This window comes from Mangifera indica, unplaced genomic scaffold, assembly GCF_011075055.1.
Source record: "Mangifera indica cultivar Alphonso unplaced genomic scaffold, CATAS_Mindica_2.1 Un_0001, whole genome shotgun sequence".
Taxonomy (NCBI): Eukaryota; Viridiplantae; Streptophyta; class Magnoliopsida; order Sapindales; family Anacardiaceae; genus Mangifera; species Mangifera indica.
The window spans coordinates 228,919-249,242 of record NW_025401093.1 but is presented as its reverse complement, the minus strand read 5'-3'; the positions used below and the strand labels follow the sequence as shown (position 1 = coordinate 249,242).

The 20,324-nt window shown below is 30.6% G+C and overlaps 1 pseudogene; it reads left to right on the top strand.

Moving 5' to 3' along the window:
• Positions 1-1,036: 1,036 nt before the first annotated feature.
• Positions 1,037-19,909, top strand: LOC123205085 (annotated as a pseudogene).
• The last annotated feature ends 415 nt before the right edge of the window (positions 19,910-20,324 follow it).

The following is a 20,324-nucleotide window of genomic DNA, read 5'->3' as shown; positions in this document are numbered from 1 at the left end:
CATAATCTACAACATCGTCTTTGTTCTCACTTTCATCTGCTATTTACCTTGTCATACACTATAATAAAAACAATATTTTATGGCTTTTTTTAATAATATTTAATCAAAAATCATAAAAAATTATGGGAAGTCAAAAATTTAATAACAAATTATAACATTTATTAAAATTGACTCTATATAAATATTTGATGACATTTAATCAAAAGTCACTACAAATTAGGGAAAGTAAAAAAATTAATAAAATGATGCTATAAAAATATTTAGTGGCATTTTTTACATCATTTAATCAAAAGCTACAACAAATTATGAAAAGTAAAAAATTAATAACTTATGACACTTATTATAACTAATGCGTAGAAATATTTAGTGGTGTTTTTAATGTCATTTAAATTAAAATTACTAAAAATTATAAGAAGTAAAAAAATTAATTACATTTTGTAGCCTTTATTATAATTTATGCTGTAAAAATATTTAGTGGCAATTTTTTTGTGACATTTAATTAAAAGCCACTCAAAATAATGAGAAATCAAAAAATTTATAACATATTGTGAATTTATTATAATTGACGTAATTAGAATATTTAGTGATATTTTTGTTATAATATTTATATCAAAAGTGACTACAAATAATGGGAATTCAAAAATATTAAAAACTTATTGTGCAATTTATATTAATTGACGTTATAATTATATTTAGTGATATATTTGTAACGACATCTATATTGAAACCCATTAAAAATTATGGAAAGTCAATAATATTTACAATGTATTGCGACATTTATAATAGGGAAATTATATTAAATAGCCAAAATTAAGGAGGTCTAAGGAAATTATCCAAAACAATTAGGTTTAAGCAAAAATGTCCTATTTTTGTGAAATGACCAAACTGCCCCTATATTTAAACAAAGAAAATTTTCTTATTTCTCACGGTATTCTTCCACGGTTCCATTGTGCAAATTCAAAGAAAATTTTTGCTCCACGGCCATCCCATGGGCGAAGAGATTTTCGATGATTTTCGTGTTTTCTGACAATCGAAAATGATAAAGAAGGTTAGTATATCTTCCCTAATCTTGTTTGAATCAAGTTATTGTTCATATTATTGAGATTTGAGTGAGATTTTACGATTTGAAACTTTAGGATTTCGATTTTGAACAATGCTTAAATGCTTTGATTCTTGGTTGTTTTTGTTGAATTTCTTGAGGGGTTATGTGTTATAGCTTATATAGATTTGATTTGTGTTGAAATTGGAGGCCAAAATGATGAATTTTTGGCCGAAAATTCATTTAAAGCTTTTTTACAATGTTTAATATTAAAATACCCCCTATATTTTTAACATTTCATTTAGCCCCCCCATACTTATCTAATATTTATTTAATACCTTTATATGTTTCCTATTATCAAAATACATTTATTCATTCTTAACATGTTTTTAAATCCTTCATATATTATGAAATATCAAAATACCCTCATGTTTTTCTTAACTTTCATTTAACCCCCTATAATTATCTAACCTTTCATTTAACACCATTTTATGTTCTCTTGTATAAAAAAATCTATCTATTCTTAACCTATTATTTAAATCCTTCATGTATTATGTAATTTTAAAATACCCCCTATATTTTTTAATATTTATTTTACCCCCTTATAATTACCTAACATTGCATTTACCACCCTTGTATGTTGTCTCATATCAAAATACATCTATATATTCCTAAAATTTCATTTATAATGCTCTTACAATGTTTAATATCAAAATGCGTCTCATATTTTTATAACATTTTATTTGACCCCCCATAATTATCTAACAGTTCATTTAACACCCTTGTATATTGTCTTGTATCAAAATATATCTATCTATTCTTAACATATTATTTAAATCCTTTATATATTGTATAATTTTAAATACCCCCCATATTTCTCTAACATTTATTTAACCCCTATATTATTATCTAATATTCAAGTACCCCCTTTACATGACATATAAACTAGATTTAACAAATAAAATTAAGTTTTTAGGTTAAGATTCGTATAACTACCTTTTTACCACGAATAGCTTTTTTTCTATTCAAATTGAGAAATATGAACTTCTTCTCCCCGAACGAACCTATACTAATTGATATTGAGTAAAAATGAGAGTGAGAGTGAGTATTTGAGCGAGATGAGAAGTGTGTGTAATAAGAGTGAGAGAGAGGGCTTATATAGATGTGATGAAGGGTAATTTTGGTATTTTAAAAAAATTTAGGGCATTTTTGCTTATGAATAGGGAAATTGGGCATTTTTACTTAATGGATGTGTAATTTGGCTATTTAATATAATTTCCCCTTATAATAATTGTCACTATAAGAAATTTTGATGGTGATCATTCTTTCTGGTTTTACTAGATTAGACAGTTCTTGTTATCAGATTGCATTCAATTTGTGTCATTTAGAGTTTCAAGTTATAAACTTTTAATCACAACCTAACTCGAAATAGAATTGTGTCAACATTTTTCAACCCTAACCAACCTGTTTTAGTTTTGAGTCATTTTGGATTGCCTCAAATTAAATTTTGTGTAAAAAAGTCAACCCTAACTAAATGTGGATATGAATCAGGTTGAGCCCAAACATCCTTTAGCTTGAGTTTGACTCAAATTGAAAATAGTCTAGCTTAAGATTGTCAAGAAAAAATTAAAGGCAACTCGAGTTCGATTCGAATAAAAAATAATTTGGCTGGTTTAGCTTAAATTCATAGCTTGAATCAAAGGTTCAAATTTGTGAGTTGATTCGATTTGAATTCATTATTCTAATTGATGGTTCGAACTCATGACTCAAGTTCGTACCTCATTGACAAAATGACATTATTTTACCCTAACAATATACAAAATCATTCATTCAGAATTTACCAAACCATGAATTCAAACTAGAAATTTAAATAAGCCGAAGTGGCTAATTCAAACCAAAGTATGAATTTGAATCGAGCTTACTTGAATTCGATTTGAATTCGAACCAAACAAATTCGAGCCCAACCAAATTGAGTCGAGCCAAATTTCGAGACCGAGTTATCTTGATTTGGATCCAACCGTAACCCAATTTTTTGAATTATATTGGGTTAATAAATCGTATAAAAAATTGTTAGCTTTAACTTTTATAATTGGTATTTTTTTTCCTTCCTATGAAATTCGTAGTAGGAAGAATTTCAACTTAAATCTCAATTTATTTAAAAAAATGGCTTCAATTATTTTTATTCTTAATAGGCAAAAGACTATTTCCTACCCAAGGTTTGTTGAAATGACAAATTCCAACTCTCTAAATTTGAAAAATCCAAGTACCCACCTATCATCCATGTTTGTTAGTGTTTGTTGTTAACTTTTAAACAAAATCAAGTAGTACTTTCACTACTTCAGTTACATTTCAGAGTTGCCCACAAATATCATTGACGACTTTGATGATTCGCTAGAATCGGCTACTGAGACTTATAACAAAAACTTCAATCTTGAACCCATCGGTCAACTCGATAGTCAAACTGTTCAATAAATCTTACGGCCCAGTTGTGGCAATCCTGACATGGTCAACAACTCAACAACTATGAACTCAATCAAAACACTTATCTCCCAATAGCTAGCCATTACAGTTACTTTCCTAGCACTTCGTTGGCCGTCAAACTAACAAGATCTAACATATAAATTTCTACCATAGAACCAATTGGTTGATGATGTGAAGCAAGTTTTTGAGAGTGCCTTTGAGAAGTGGTTACAAGTGATCCTAATGACTTTCACTCAAAGTGATTATTATACAAGTGACGATATCAGGATCAGGTTCTTTTCTAGAGGCCACAATGATGGTGAGCGTTTGATGGAGTTTTAGGAATATTAGCACACGCCTTTTTACTAACTAGAGGATCGTTTCATTTGGACAATGATAATAACTGGGTGATCTCCTGTGATATAACAAAATCCACAGTGAGTTCAATGTGACCTCGAATTAATTGTCATACATTAAATCGGGCACTTGTTAGGATTAGGACATTTGTCGGTTGAAAATGCAATAATGTACCCAATGATACCTTCACAAACCAGAAAGGTTGATTTGGCATCATTTACGGCACAAAGGGTCGATGGAGGTGGACTTAAAGAGTGCAAGTAATGAGAGAGGATTAGATGTTGTTAAGACACCAACTATATGTTGTTAAAACTCAATTGCAGAGCAAGTGATGAGAGAGGATTGGAGGTCATCAAGCTACTCTGTTGCTAGTGTAGAGGGGTGGAAATCAAAGGTCAGATATTTCAAAGAAGCATCAATGGCCAGAGTGATACAATGGAAAAAGCTCGAGTTTAAGTTTATAAAAGGGTAAATAAGGCATTTATTTAAAGTTAACAATAGACACTAACGGACATAGATGATAGGTAAGTGTTTGAATTTTTTAAATTTAACAGATGAAAATTGTCATTTCAGCAAACCCTGGTGGGAAATAATCTTTTGGCCTTCTTAATATTATAATTTTTTAAACTTTTTTTTAAAATTTTCCTAAAAATTTTACTTATTCCTTAATTAAATTTTTCTAATTTAAAACTTATTAATCAATTCATCAATGCAATCTTACTTTTTCTTTACTGTTTTTTTTTTTTGGTCGTTTGATCTCTCTCTTTGCTTTTCTTTTATTTTTCTTTGTTGCACTCATCTCTTGGGACAAGGTTTAATTGTTGTGGACTTTTCACTCTTATTATCTTTGCAATTTTCATTTAGGATTAAACTTATAGATTTGAATCTGACTTTCATTGTGCAATTTGGAATTTGTTTGTTTTTTATTATTAACCGGTGGTTAGGGCCGGATGAATTTAACTTTGTACATATTGTCTAAGAAACTTTTGGATGGTGGGTCATAAAATTGTGATTAATTTTTCAATATTTTTGTAAGAAATTGTGATTGTGAGTGATGTTTGAATTTCACATTTTTTATACTATTATTATACAGATTGTATAAGCAAATTTTAGATTGTGGGCGGTAAAAATTGTGATTGATTTTTGAATATTTGTATAAGCAATTTGGATTATGATTAAGTTTTAATTTCACCCCTTTTTATATTATCATTTTGCATATTATGGAAAAAAAATTTGCATGCTAGGTGGTAAAAATTGTGAATGATAATTGGATATATTGTGACCGAAGCCGGCCTGGCCTGACCTTGCACAGTCTACTATCACCTTTAATTAAAATTTAAATTAAAAGAAAATCAAAATCCAAAAATAAAAATTCAAAATTTGAACTATAATCCTGTTTTTTTTTTTTTGTTTTATCAAAAAAAAAAAGAGTGAACTATTGGACTATAAAGGGAGGAGACTCGTATTTGAACATGCAGAGGAAGGCAAGAATTAATCAAGAGGAAAGACATCTAGTTTCAAAAACTAAAACTACTAAATCAATTAAAAACGTATATAATCGAAAATATAAAATTGTGTTGTGCTTTTATAATTGATCATCTTGAAAATAAGATACACAAGGTGTTTCTAACTCTTCAATATGTGGTCATATAACAATACATTTGTTATTTCTTACACTCCATACTTATACAGTCCGAATTTTTCACACCCACCCAACCAAATTACACACCTAATTGAAATCAATTAAAACCAATTGAGCTGTTTTGAGATTATCTATTTGTTAAATATTCATATCTTTTAAACTCCTATATCTGTTGTTTGAAAAATTTTGTGTGGTGCTAGAGATAAACTTAGGGAGATCTGATCATTGGAAGTTGTTCATAGGCTTTTTGATCAGTTTTTTGGGGCTTGTATGGACAAATTTCCTATTCCTCTTCTTAATACAAGTTCCTATCAATCACCTAGCCAGATTAAATAGAAGAAAAAGGTGGATGCTGCTCAATTCCCTCCCTTTTGGACTGAAATTATTAAAAATCTTAGAGCAAAAGATTATATCACTTACCAAGGAATGGAGTTGCTTTTGATGCAAAACAATTCAATGAGTCTTCCCCGGGTTCAGTGTCTTCTTTATCTTTTAGCTAGTAAGGCAAGCATAAGCACGGAGTAACAAATATCTTGAAAAAAGTACAAATTAATTAAGAGGTACAAATTATAAATATAGAGCTTCTTGTTTTTTCTTTTCAAATTTAGATGAAGTATTGCTCAGATATAAGTGCTTAAATCCGAGTTTGCTGATACCATTTTATGAATTCAAGTGACCAAGGTGAACGGAAAATGTTGTCATGATTACCATGAGTTTGGGACTGATTTTTCCAATTGCCTTAGATGGTTATTTATATGGTGTTTTGTTTGCATCAATCTCTTTTCCTTTTAAAAAATTTAATTACAGCAAACACTACTGTTGTGATACATCATATTTGTTACTCTGTGCTTACGCTTGCCTTTCTGTTTTGCTCCAGTATGTTGGCTATAGTCATTGACAAAGATGTTTGGAACAAAGAAACTGGACTTGCATTTCATCAGTAGCTCACACAGCAAAGGCAAATAGAAGACCTCAACTCAAAAGGATTTTTCTCCTAGCTACCTATGCAGAACCTGCAGAGTTCAATGAGCTTAAATTGGCCGGGGTTTTAGATTTGCGAATGAAGCCTGTTTGGTTGAGTGCCTAGTTCAACTGGTTGCAAGAAGTTCTTGGAAGCAACAAGAAGTGGAAAGCAAATAGAAAGAAATAACTTAATCCCATTTACTAGAAGGGAAACAAATACTGGTGGTGGATGACAATAGGGTTATCAGGAGTGGGCGAAGGTGCTCTAAATATATATGGAGCAACAGGTAATTGCCTTTAAACCACCCCATGACTTTGATGCTTGTTTCATGGATCCACAAATGCTAGATGACTAATTAACCTTTTCTTTTCTATTCTTTTTCTCTATTTTACTTCTATGTTATCACTCAGCCATTGTACTACTAGTTTTCCTCTGCTTCAAGACTAATAAAGAATTATCATCTAAAAATTGCACAGATCTGAAGCTAACTCAAAAAAAGCAACTACAGTATTCCACTAGTTTTTGAAAAACTCTATCATAATGTTATAGACTCAAATGTTTGAGGAAATTATCAAATAGAAATAAAATCCACCTCAGTAACAACAATGTGTTTTGTTAATTTTGTCCAAATTTAGTATATTTTGTTAAAAATTATAATAATAACAAGATCAAATCATAAACCACTTAAAATCATCTCGAACCAAACCAAACGAGATCCTGCACACTTCTATCTCAAATATTTATGATATTAGAACTTACATTGAACTCAAAATCCATTGAGTTGATTGATTAACTTGACCATTAACAACACAAATAATGTACAAATACTGTCCCCAGAAGAATACTTTTTTCTTATTCTTGCTTAGTAAACTCAATCGAAGAACAGTCTAAAACTTTCAAAAACTTTACACAAGGGATCTCCAAAAAAATGTTGCCTTAATCAAATGATATAGCATTATTAAGAAAAATATGTTATCTCACCACTAAAAGGATCAACCACCAAAACCTGATTAGAAAGAAGAAAGTCTGTCCTCATAAATATCACCCTCAACCGCACCTAGTCTTTGAGGAGGCCATACAATATGGTTGACCCTTCCTTGAACTAGCCCCGGTGGAATCTGCCAAGAACAGCTCACTTAAGTAGAAAAAATAAATGCTGAAGAGGATCAATTAGGGACTAAGCATTTAAAAGTAGCAGTAGATAAAAAATCAGCGAGATCTAATCATTGAGGTTGGCTTGAAATACTCTGCTTAAGAATCTTGAGATCTTATCATGAGTAGAGTTGGATTTAAACAAGCCAAGTTTGTCAAAATGAATAGTATCACTATCGATATAAATAGTATTGTTAATAGGATAAATATTATCATCAATAAAATAAACAATTGCTAGAGAAATATTCAAGCAGAACTATTAAACTGAAGCTTCAACTCAGATCGAGTTGAAGATCAATTTGAGCCAAGTTGGTTCGATTTGAATTCAATCATAATCATGTGATCTGAAACAGTAAGGCTTATGAGTCCGAATGTGAAGAACTTCTTACCAAAACTCAAAATCTAGCAATTTTACTCTTTTTCTTGAGATAAAAATTACCAAAAAGGTTAATAAATCTCCTGACTATGTTTAGCTTATAGTACATAGATTTATGTATTTTGACGTAAATTTAAATTGTTTTTGTTGTGGTTTCTACAGTTGATTTTTTTAATGAAATAGTTTAAATCCTTTGCAGTTTTGATAAAATTTATTGATGGATTTATGTTAGAATCAATTGGTGATGAAATTTAATTTGAAAATGGTAAATTTAAAATGATTTGACCATTATTTGCAATCATCACGTGAATTACACATTGTGGTTGGGTTGAAGATATTCATGCATTTGTTATTCTTCAATCTACGCTGGTAGTAACTTTCAAGTATGTGGGGTGCGGGAGTGGGGACTAGGGTGCATGTGATGGGCATATTCGGTTATTTTCCATCACACGTGTTTTATTCAATGCGTGTGATTTGTGTGGTGAGGATATTTTAATATTTATATATTTTCAAGATTTTCTAATATGTTTCATTTTAAGGGCAAATTGATATTTCTTTCAAATTTTTATTCATCTTTTTGAATAAAGCAATTGTTATTCAAATGAAGCAAGTATTATAACTAAAATATAAAATATATTCTTGGAAAATTCAATACAAAATTTCACAAATAGTGAAATATCGATTTACAATCTATATGGTAAATATCAATTTACCTCACGTAGTTATAATTGTTTATGGTAAGATAGTGAAAATGTGAAATTTTAACATTTATAGGATCTGATACTTTTTTGTTACTCCAAGGTTAAAGCTTATAGGAAAGAACATAAGTATAATTTTGGTATTAAATTAGAGGTTTTAGACATGTCACGATTAGATTTCTGAATTATGATTATTTTATTTAATTTTCGATTAAATATATATATATATTTGATAAAAATTAATTTTTAATATTTCAGTTTTATAATAATTTAATTTTAACTTAAATTAAACTTTAAATTATAAGAAAATCAAAATCCTTTTAAATTAATAGGAAATAAAAAACAAAAGTTTGTTAAACTATAATTTTTTTTTTGTTTTATTTAAAAAGAAATGAGTGAAGATCTACGCTGTAAAAAGTGAAAGAATAGTTCACTCTGTGCTCACCGGATGGCTCCGTTCACTCTGTTACTTACCAAAAAGAAAAAGATTTGGACTGTAAGGGAGCAGATTCGTATTTGGACATGTGCTGGAAGGCAAGAGTTAATCAGAGGAAGGACATCGAGTTTCAAATGATCTCTGATAAATAGGCAGAGATTGATGGTTCTGATGGTGTTAAGAAGACTGAGGAGTTCCAGAAGCTTCTGGAAGTTTCAAAGGAGGATTGTGACTGGGTTTAGCGCATGCAGGTGTGATTGATCGTGCTTTTTGGATTTTGAAATGATTGTCTGCTTTAGTCGTAAAGAAATTTATATTTGATAATGGGAATTTGGAATTGCTACTGTTTGTTAGATAAAACACAATGAATTATTTTGTCACAAATTACAATCCAACTATTATTCTGAATCACAATCACAAATTGAGTATATCCTGCTTTGTTTTTATTGGCTTCTTCCTCGGTCATATCCAAATACAAGGCATATCAGTATGTTGTGTGGTTGTTTACTCTGGTTCTTCTAGTTACAGTGTGATTAACTAGAGCAATCCAAAAGTAACTTAATGATGTCAACTCAATTGGTTTTGGAATTGTCATTTTTCTGTTACAGGTTTCTTATCTTAGACGATGCTTCACCTGAAAATCACCATCCTGATACACACACACACACATATATATTTACAGGTAATGAAATGTTTATTACAAGTACAATTACCAATGTAGTTATAATCTATTGATGTGTTTCATAGATGCCTTCTGTTTCTTTAATGTCAAGGTCTGCCACTGCAGTAAATAAGTTAGCGCAAGCTTGTTAAACCAAGACGTTCCCAACGCATTCCTATTAGAAATCCGAAATACATGTAAGAAAGGCATGCATGCCAACACATTCATGTGCTGTCAAGAATTAGTCCAAGCCAATGTTTACAGTACGCGTGAGACTAGGTCATGCAGTAGAAGTGGCTATTTTATTGGGTTTTGTTATTTACTAATTAATTGCATTATGCTAGCTATTAAGTACTCGTTGAGTCCTTTTTAGCAAGTGTGGTCCTGAGTTTAGGAGAACTGGTTAAACTCTCTGATTGATTCTCACCCTAAGAGAATCCTTAAGCAATTATAATTTAGCTTTGAGTGGGACCTATCAAAGCTAGTTTTCTAAACATAGTATGTATAACGTCAGGGCTCCAGGCAGTAAAACCAGGTTAAAACTCTGAACTGTTGCTTCTTCCCAAAGCAAGGTTTAAACTCACTTCATTTTATTGCAGGTACATTTGTTTTGTTGGATCCACTGAAACTGCAAAACGCTAGCAAAACTGATTCGGTGATGATTTGTTCTGTAGGCTTCACTAAATTATGCTCAAATTCTTTGATTTATCGTTTATCATACTCTTATTTTATTAAATTTAGAGGTGTGAATGGTCCGTTTTGATACAGTTTAAAAACTTTGTCAAACCAAACTGAAAAAATAGTTAAAAAAATTTCAAATCAAACCGAACCATTTTAGGTTTTAAACCAAATTGAAAAAAAATGGTTTGGATTACGGTTCTTTTTTTTATAGGTAGTTTAAATTACAGTTTGAATTTATTAAAAATAATTTACTTTTAAATATTTCTAATTTAATAAATAATATTAAATTATAATTATCTAGTACAAGAAATAAACATGTAAATTGAACATGAAATACATGTACAATAAACATTTAAAGAAAATATAAAAAAAACAAGTGATTTAAACTCTTAATTTGTTGTGTTTTATTCAATTCTTTGAAAGTGTAAGTATCACTTTTGAAACTATATCGAAAGGCATATTGAAATTTTCAAAAATTTCAAAAACACCTTGAAATTTTTCTGAATTTCTAAAAACTCCTTGAAAAAATCATTAAGACCCTTAAAACTTTCAAAAATTATAGAGTACCCCCAAACATACGATTTTACTTCATTGACACCTCTATGTATATTTTGTATTTATAAATTTTTTTCTATTTTTAATTGAAATTAATATAAATTAGGGATACAAAAAAATTTTTAATAATTTTTTAGGGACAAAGCGTTATTTAGCTTGAGGGCTTTTTTATCTTTTCAATAATTTTATAAAAAATTTAATAATGTTTTAATAACTTTAATATATGAGTGAGAAAATGAGTTTTTTTAAACTTAAAGGGTGAAAATTTGTTATTTCATCAAACACTGGATGGGAAATAGTCATTTGGTTTATATATAATTTTAAAAAATACAGTTTACGGTTTGATTTGGAAACCATTTAAGTCGCAATCTAAATTGTAAACAGTTTTTCTAAAATTTATCGATTCAAACCAAATTATTTTATAAACCAAACCAAATAAACCGTATTTTTTTAATGATTTGATTCGGTTTTACAGTTTGAACCGAATTATACATACCCCCGATTAAATTTGCAGCTGAATATCTATTCATTACCTTATACCAGAAACAAGCCAAGAACTTGTTTCAATTAGCCCGTGCAAGCTTGGTCTTAATATCCAAAATTTTGCAGAATTTTGTGAACATTTGTATTTGGTGATGAATTTGTACTTCTATGGCCATAAGCTCAATCCATTAAGTGTGCCTACGGGCTATGAACATAAGGTTAGATATTGTATTACAATTTACAGGAGTGTGACATTACTCTGCTTTTGTGATGACAAGAAAACATATATAAATATAGTTATAATAAAGGAAATATTTATCATCGTTATAATTTGTAATGACTGATAAAAGTATTTAGGGGTGGATATGAACCGAATTGAACTTGAACATCCCTTGCTTGACTTTGAATTGAATAAAAAATGGTTCGAGTCAAGTTCATCGAGCCAAAATTAAATATAGTTTGCTTGAATGAAATTGGTTTGGTTTAGTTCTGCTCAAGTTCATGATTCAAATCTGTGAATCGAAATCATGGCTCGAGTGTGTGACTCATTGACAAAACAACACTATTTTACCCATAATGGGTAAAACAATATTATTTTATCAATAAGCCACAAACTTGAACTATGAATCTAAATCATAAATTTGAGTTACATATTAGAGTTATGAACTCGGGTCAAACTTCTTCTAACTCAAGTTTGACCCAATTTCAAATATGAGCCAACTTTCCTAGCTCGAACTCAAATCAAATTCAAATTAAATAAATTTAAGTTAAACTAAGTCAAGTCAAATTTCTAGACCAAACCAATTTGATTCGACTCTAGTCTTAAATATAGTTATAATGATGAAAATATTCATTATTGATATTATGTTTAATGACATAAATATTTCAATAAAATGGGAATATATTGATGATATAATGTTTAATAAATAGTAAATATAGCTATAACTATTAGAACATTCATTATTGATATCATATTTTGTAACTGACAAATCCTAGTGTAATGACATGAATATTCATCATCATTATTATTTTCAATGACTATATATATTGTTTTAACAATAAAAATATTTATCATTATTATTATTTTATATAAAGAGACTTACACCTGTGCTATTTATATTAACAACGAGATTTTTCTTTTTATCGTTAATATTCTTTACAGGGAAAGCTTTAACGACAGACAATACTGAGATTTTCTTCATTATTAAACTCTTTAACGACAAAAAATCTATTTTTAACGATCATTTTGTTGTTGTTAAAACTTTTTTTTTTTTAAGTGTTTGAGGCTCACTAACTCAAAAGCCTTAGCAAGCACCATTTCAAAGAATGGAAACAAGTTGGAGGGTAAAAGAAAAGAAAATGAAGGCAAGCAAGAAGCCGTCAAAAAACAGCTGAGAGATGATCTAAGAAGAAATTGTGCTCCACTCCACTTGCACGGTTCAAAGAGAACACCCTTTTGTTTGCCTTTATTGACCATATATAAGTGATGTCTCGAGAAATGAGCATGATTCTTTTGCCAATTGCTCTGAAAAGTTACCACTCCAAACAAGACCTTAAAAAATTCTATCATTATCACAACAAACATTGGGCATGACAAGAACCAATGTTGATCCCTGAAGGACATTGCAAAAGATATATGAGAGGATTTCTAAATCAACTGTATCATATCAGACAACCAACCCGCCACGTTGAAGAGTGGCAAGCCCCTCCGAGGAAGTCAATACCATAAAAACCATTATCAGAGGCTCTTCCACACATGCTCGCTTTCTAAAATAGGAAAAAATAAGGTCCACTGAATCCTGGTTGCCAATGGAATGGTTGTGCACATTCTAACATGCTTGCTTTCTAAAAGATAGGATTCAAAGACGCGGAGTTGAAACTGGTGACCACACTGCTATATGGTTTCACAAGTGATTAAATCATCCCTAAGGGATAATCACCTTGCCAACCACTATAGGAGAAGGAAACCAAGTAGCACTTTGCTTTCATTAATATTATTGGTTAAATGATAATTATACCTTTAAATTGAACTAATTTTGTTAACTTTAATAGTTTGACAATAAACTAAATCTTGGATGGAAATAAGTCTTTTGGCCAAAATAAAATGATGCATATGCTTTGAGTAATTGTACTTTGTTTTAGCTATTAAATTGCAAAGTTCACTGCAAACACTGTATCAAATAACACTATACCATATTGTGCATCAAACATACTCTTAGTAGTCATTACCATTGATCCATTAAGTAATTCTAAATAGATTTACTTTTCACAGCCAAAAAAATAAGGGAAAGATGGTGTTGAATGTTGTTCCTATTGTTGTAAAATCTGTAAGAACTTTGCCTCCCGGAGGTACAAGAACAAGTTGGGATTACGAAGGAACAAGTTGAGAACTAGTAAAGAAAAAGATACTAGGTATTGTTGGACCTCGATAGCTTTAACATTTAAAGACTCTGCTGTAATGAATTTTAAACATATACCACATGCGAGCCAATTTAACTCGGTTGGTTAAATCTTCAAGCCCGGTGGCTATTTACTTTTTATTGAAAATAAATTACATGTACTTATAATAAATGTTAAATACTAATATTGATATGCGTTGGCCGTAAATGATTTTGAATTATGATAAAATAATACTTAATTACATAATAACAAATAATCATTGATATCCAAATTAATGTTATACTCATTATGAATGTACATAGTATTATTCTATTCCGAATTTGTAGTTCGCACATTGTTATAGTAGCGTACATCCAACCATAGACAGGCCCAACGAGTCTAAGGATTGCATGGATTGGCCGATCACTTCTGGGTACAATTCTTTGCAATGGCAGCCTAATAATGAAACCAACGAAAATCCCATAGATTGACCATTATCTGCAGAAAACATGCCAGAAGATGATTTAATTTGCATAAGACTTTGAAAGATTTAATAACACAACGCATTACAGGCATGCCAAATATAATTTAGTTGAAAGAAAAACCTGAAACACAAGGTTGAGTAAGAAAATAAGGATACTGAAGTATTACTCGGATAGGCTGGATTATAATATGGTAGCTGCTCATACTAGCTTGAAAATCTCCACTTAAATCCCTTCTTTTTCTCAGAATTTTCTAATCAGAACCTCAAATATTAAATTACAGAGTTAAGTTGTTAAAACAGCCTGCTCCTGTGTTGCCTCCTCTGCTTGCAAGCTTTCATAATATTTGACAAGGACTTTCTATCCTGTGGGGCACATAAACCCATCAGGAGGGTTCTCTCCGGTCCTTGCATATGTTTGCATCTGGATAACCAAAAAAGTCCACCAAATCAATTTCAGGAAAATAAGTCTCTGAAAAGTTTTAGTTGATAGCAAAATGTGAAAGGTTAACTCTCAACTTTCAAACTCATGAAGTAAAAAGTGATGTTTTTGTAAAAAAATAACAAGCAAACTCCAAAATTATTAATATATAATTAAATTAAGTGAAAAGAATACCTAGTATCTTTTTCTTTACTAATTCTTTTCTGTATACAGCTTCTTTAGTTTCACACTCTGCTATAATGAATTTTAAAGACTTGGATATATTAGTTAGAAAGTGGGTTGTGGAAATTATTCCCTGCTATCATGAATAGGGGTGGATACGAATCGAACTGCGTGTGAATATCCTTTCCTTTGACTCTAGTTCGGTTTGAATAAAAAATAATTTGACTCGAGTTCATCAAACCAAGGTGGTTTAAGTTCAATTCGACTTTAACTCAAATTTATTATTTAAATCCATGACTCGAATATATATGTGACTCATATTCATGGACTCATTGGCAAAACATTATCGTCTAATAATTATTTAACATAATTTGAATCAAGCTAAGTTAACTTTCGAGTCTAAACCAGTTTTGTTTGGATCCAACTCTAAAGTAAAAAAAAACCTTACTCCTAAATTGAATTGTTGAAATGCTTTTTGGTGAATTTGTTTGCATTACTGTTATTATTATAGATTTAGTGATATTATAATGCCTCCTAAATTGATGAAATTCAAGTTAACCTGCCCTAGAAAAATCGTCCATATTAATTAAAAAAATTTCACAAAACGTTTCAAGAAACAAAAAGACGTTTCTTTCGTTTTCAATTCTCATGAATTTGTCTCTAAAATGCCTCCATTTGATCAAGTTTGTTTGAGGCTGCAGGAAAATTCATCCACTTTTTTGGTAATTTTATTTATTTATTAATTTATGTTATTTTTACTGAATTGGAAGTTTTTCACTCCGAAGTCTCGTTGCGACGCCCAAGGAAAGACGTTTGGTGGTTCAACGAGGCGTGCCCTTTTCAGTCTCTCTTTCAGATTTTAATTTAATAGTATTAATTATGAATAATTAATCAAGATTAAAGTAAGTTAACAATTGTATTGTTAAGATTAGGGAGACATGATGATTTGCAATCATTGCCGGATGAAAATGATTTTTTTTGTTTAGGGATAAAGACAGTCATTGTGAAGAGAAATACATTGAAAATGTGTCGGAAAATGGGAGAAAGGGTAAAGTTATCAATTTCATTGTTCAAAAAAAGATAAAAAATTTTAGGGAAATTTAAATAAATGCCCTTTTTAGTGGGGTAATAAACTAATTTACCCCAAATTTTGGGGTTAAAGCATAAATACCCTTAAATTAAAGTATTTAAACGAAAATGCCCCAAATATCTCTTTAAATACCAAAACTACCCTTCTAATTTAAATTACTATTTTATTTAAGCGTAATAAACAAATTTACCATAAATTTTGGGGTCAAAGCATAAATACCCTTAAGTTAAAGTATTTAAACCAAAATGCCCCAAAATAATACCGAAACTGCCCTTCCTCTATTTCTATATAAACCACATACCTTCCTTCATTTTTAACATATCTGAGAGAGATTTCTGAAGAGAGAAATTAAGTTCGTGTTCAAGATTTCGGGCGTGAAGAGAAAAGTTCGTCATTACGAGGTATTTATCCCTGTCATTACTTTAATCGTTATTATTTTATTGATAATGCAATTATATGTGATATTTTATATAATAAATTATAGTTGTATGTAATATGTAAAATAATAAAAATTAGATAGGTTATGCTTTAAATATTATAGTAGTATAGGATAACATTATATTACTTCAATCGTTATTATTTTATTAATAATGTAATTATATGTGATATTTTATATAATAAATTGTAGTTGTGTGTAATAAGTAAAATAATAAAAATTAGTAGGGTATGTTTAATAATATTATTTTGTCAAATTGAAGTATGAAATAGATATAATTGTGTAATAGATATCTGTAAATACTATTTTCAGTCGTATTATTTATGTTGATTATATATTTGATTTAGGCAATATACAATTTAGCTCCAAATTTTAGGAGTTAAGCGAAAATACCCTTATATTAAAGTATTTAAACAAAAATACCCCAAATATCCTCTTAAATACCAAAACTACCCTTTTAAATTAAATTATTATTTTTTTAAAGGAAAATGCCAAAACATGATATATTTAAGTAATCACAATATATAATAGAATTACAGAATAGGTATAATTATGTAATAGACATCTGTAAATATTATTTTCAGTCGTATTATTTATGTTGATTATATATTTTATTGTAGGATTACTCTAAATGGCTGGATATGCTTCAATTAGATATGAGGGAAATTGGATAGAAAAAGGTGATAATGTTATAAAATATGTTGGAGGTAATAGGAAATTGATTAAAATCCCAGAACACACATCATTCGAAGAATTAATCGAAATAGTGAGCGACAAGTGTAATATAGATCGACGGATATTTAACATTCAGTTGAGTATGAAACCGAGACATCTCGACGACGGTGCTCCGATAGAAATTTCGAATGATGAGGATGTTGAGGTTCTTAACGGTCTATCTAACCTCTTCAAAGAATGTGTTCCAGTATTTGTTATAACTACATTTACTGATGATAGTTACGAGACTCAACAAGCGAATGAAGATTTTCAAGGTGGTGAGTCGAGCAGTTATCCAGAAAATCAAACTATAGGTGTAGAAGAGATGCAAAATATCCAGATCAATCCGAAACAAGAATTCTTAGAGGAAGATTTTGCACATATAAATGAAGTTAACGTTGATGCATTGTATCACGCAGAAGAATTCCTTAATGGGGGCGAAGCAACTTTTCCAGACTGGAGTGAATTTAATGGAAAGGTTGAACATAATATTCCAATCGAAGAACCAGAGATTGAAGAGAAGACCTATGGTAATAACGATATTGGAGGTATGAGTTATTTTCCAAAAATAAATCTTGCTGGTGGGAATGTTCTTACTGATGCATTTCATTGGTTACCACCTTTTCCTGATCAACCATCTACATCTAGAAACTCTAAAGCATCGACGAATACTGATTCTCCAAAAGTTGGTACATTATTTCCTAGTAAACAACATGTGATTGATGCGATAACTCAAGACGCGCTTCGTAGGGGATATCAATTTAGAGTGAAAAAATCAGACACGCTTAGATGGGTTCTTGAATGTCGTAACAAAGAATGTAAATGGCGTGCACGGGCAGTTAGGGTGGGAGAAACTGATAGCTTTGAATTACGTCGTTTGGATAGCTATCACACATGTTGCAGAAATCAGATATTACCTCATCATAGGCAAGCAGGTGCTCGAGCTTTGGGGCAGATTTTGAGGACCAAATTCATTTTAGTTGATCGTATTTATCGACCGAAGGAGATCATTGCTGATATCGCCGACCGATATAAAATTGATATATCATACGCACAAGCATGGCGGGCGAGAAATTGGGCGCTTCAATCATTAAGGGGGACACCGGAAGAGTCATTTATGTTGCTGCCAGAGTATTGCCTTAATTTGGAGCGTTGTAATCCGGGGACGGTGACACATATACTAACGGATGAGGAGGATCGATTCAAATACTTTTACATGGCGTTCGGTTGTAGTATCCGTGCATTTCAACATCATATTCGACCGGTTATTTGTATTGATGCTGCTTTCTTAAAGGGTCGATATCTGGGTCAACTATTTATTGCTGTCGCATTAGATGGGAATAATCAAATATATCCGCTTGCTTTTGGGATTGGTCCCCGGGAAGATCATGACACATGGTGCTGGTTTTTAACGAAGGTGCGGGATTGTATTGGTGAGGTACCTCAGTTGGCCATCATTTCAGATCGACATGTCAGCATATTTTCTGCATTGGCTGAAGTTTTTCCTGGTGTGCATCACGGTTATTGTTGTCACCATCTCCATTGTAACATGCGGTCCAAGTACAAAAAGAATGCTAAAGTCGCATGGATGTATTGGAAAGCAGCCAAGGCGTACACTGAATTTGAATTCCAACAGGTCATGAAGTCACTGTCCCGTTTGCACCCTGAGGCAACTGCATACTTGCATGAAGTGAGTTTTGATCGATGGGCACGAGCATATTTTCCAGGGCATAGGTACAATGTAATGACTACCAATATTGCTGAGTCATTTAATGCCTTAGTCAAACATGCTCGAGGTTTACCTATTACTATGCTGATCGAGTTCATTAGAGGTACATTACAGCGATGGTTTTATGAAAGAAGAAATCATGCCAGTAAGTTCATATTCACTGTTATACTATGTTATAAATATGTGTTACTAAACTTATACTTGATTACTAACCAGATGAATTTATATTTATATGATTTACAGATGCTTGTACCAGTCCAGTCACACCTTGGGTTGAAGATAAGATCGCAAAACGTGTACGAAAGTCATCAAACTTAGAAGTGCGTCCTATAACAACTGAGCGATACCAGGTTCTTGGTAGTGGCCAATGCCAATATGATGCCCTGGTAGACCTGACGGAGCATACATGTACTTGTAGAAAATTTCAATTATCAAAGATTCCTTGCATGCACGTTATTGCTGTAGCCAGATATATGAAGCTTACAACTTGCCTTCAATGGGTGCATTCATACTACAGCACAGCTTTTTATCGATCAGTTTATGCAGACGCAGTCAATCCATTGGGAGATCAGTCAGAGTGGGTTCATCCGGAGGAGGCAACTGTTATCCACCCACCATATGTGCATCGTCGTCGTGCAGGACGTCCAGCGAATAAAAACAGAAGGCCTTCTCAAGGAGAGGTTGTTGAACAACTTATCTGTAGCCGATGTCATCAACCTGGACATACAAGACAAAACTGCAGAAGCCCTATTCCAGTACCTAGTTCTGTACCATCAAGTTCAGGAAGAAAGAAGAGAGATGGAAAATAAATGCACTTGTTATTTGTACTTGTTAATTTTAATATAAATGTTGTTTTTGTACTTGCTTTTGTAACTCTAATGTTCGTAGATGTTAATTTTAATATAAATGTTGTACTTGTACTTGTTTCTGTAAACCTAATGTTTGTGATTATTAATGCGAATATTATCTTTTTACTATAGTGGTTTTTTTATATCTACATATTGAAGTCACACTTTTAATGACATTTTAAATTAATGAAAAAAGAAAATGACTTGTTGTAATAATGGAAGAAACACCGTTAAGTTATATATCTCGTTCTCATATAAAAAATATTGTTTATCAAATCCATTTTCGATTAAAAAATATTGTTATATCATATATATATATATATATATATATATATATATATATATATATATATATATATATATATATATATATAATTTAAATTATATATATATATAATTTAAATTATATATATAATATATTATTATTTTATTTATTTTTTTCATTATATGAAATTCTTAACTATAAAATGAATCAATAGATGGATAAATATATATAGAAATGAATAAAGAAATATATATACAAATACAAATAACATATA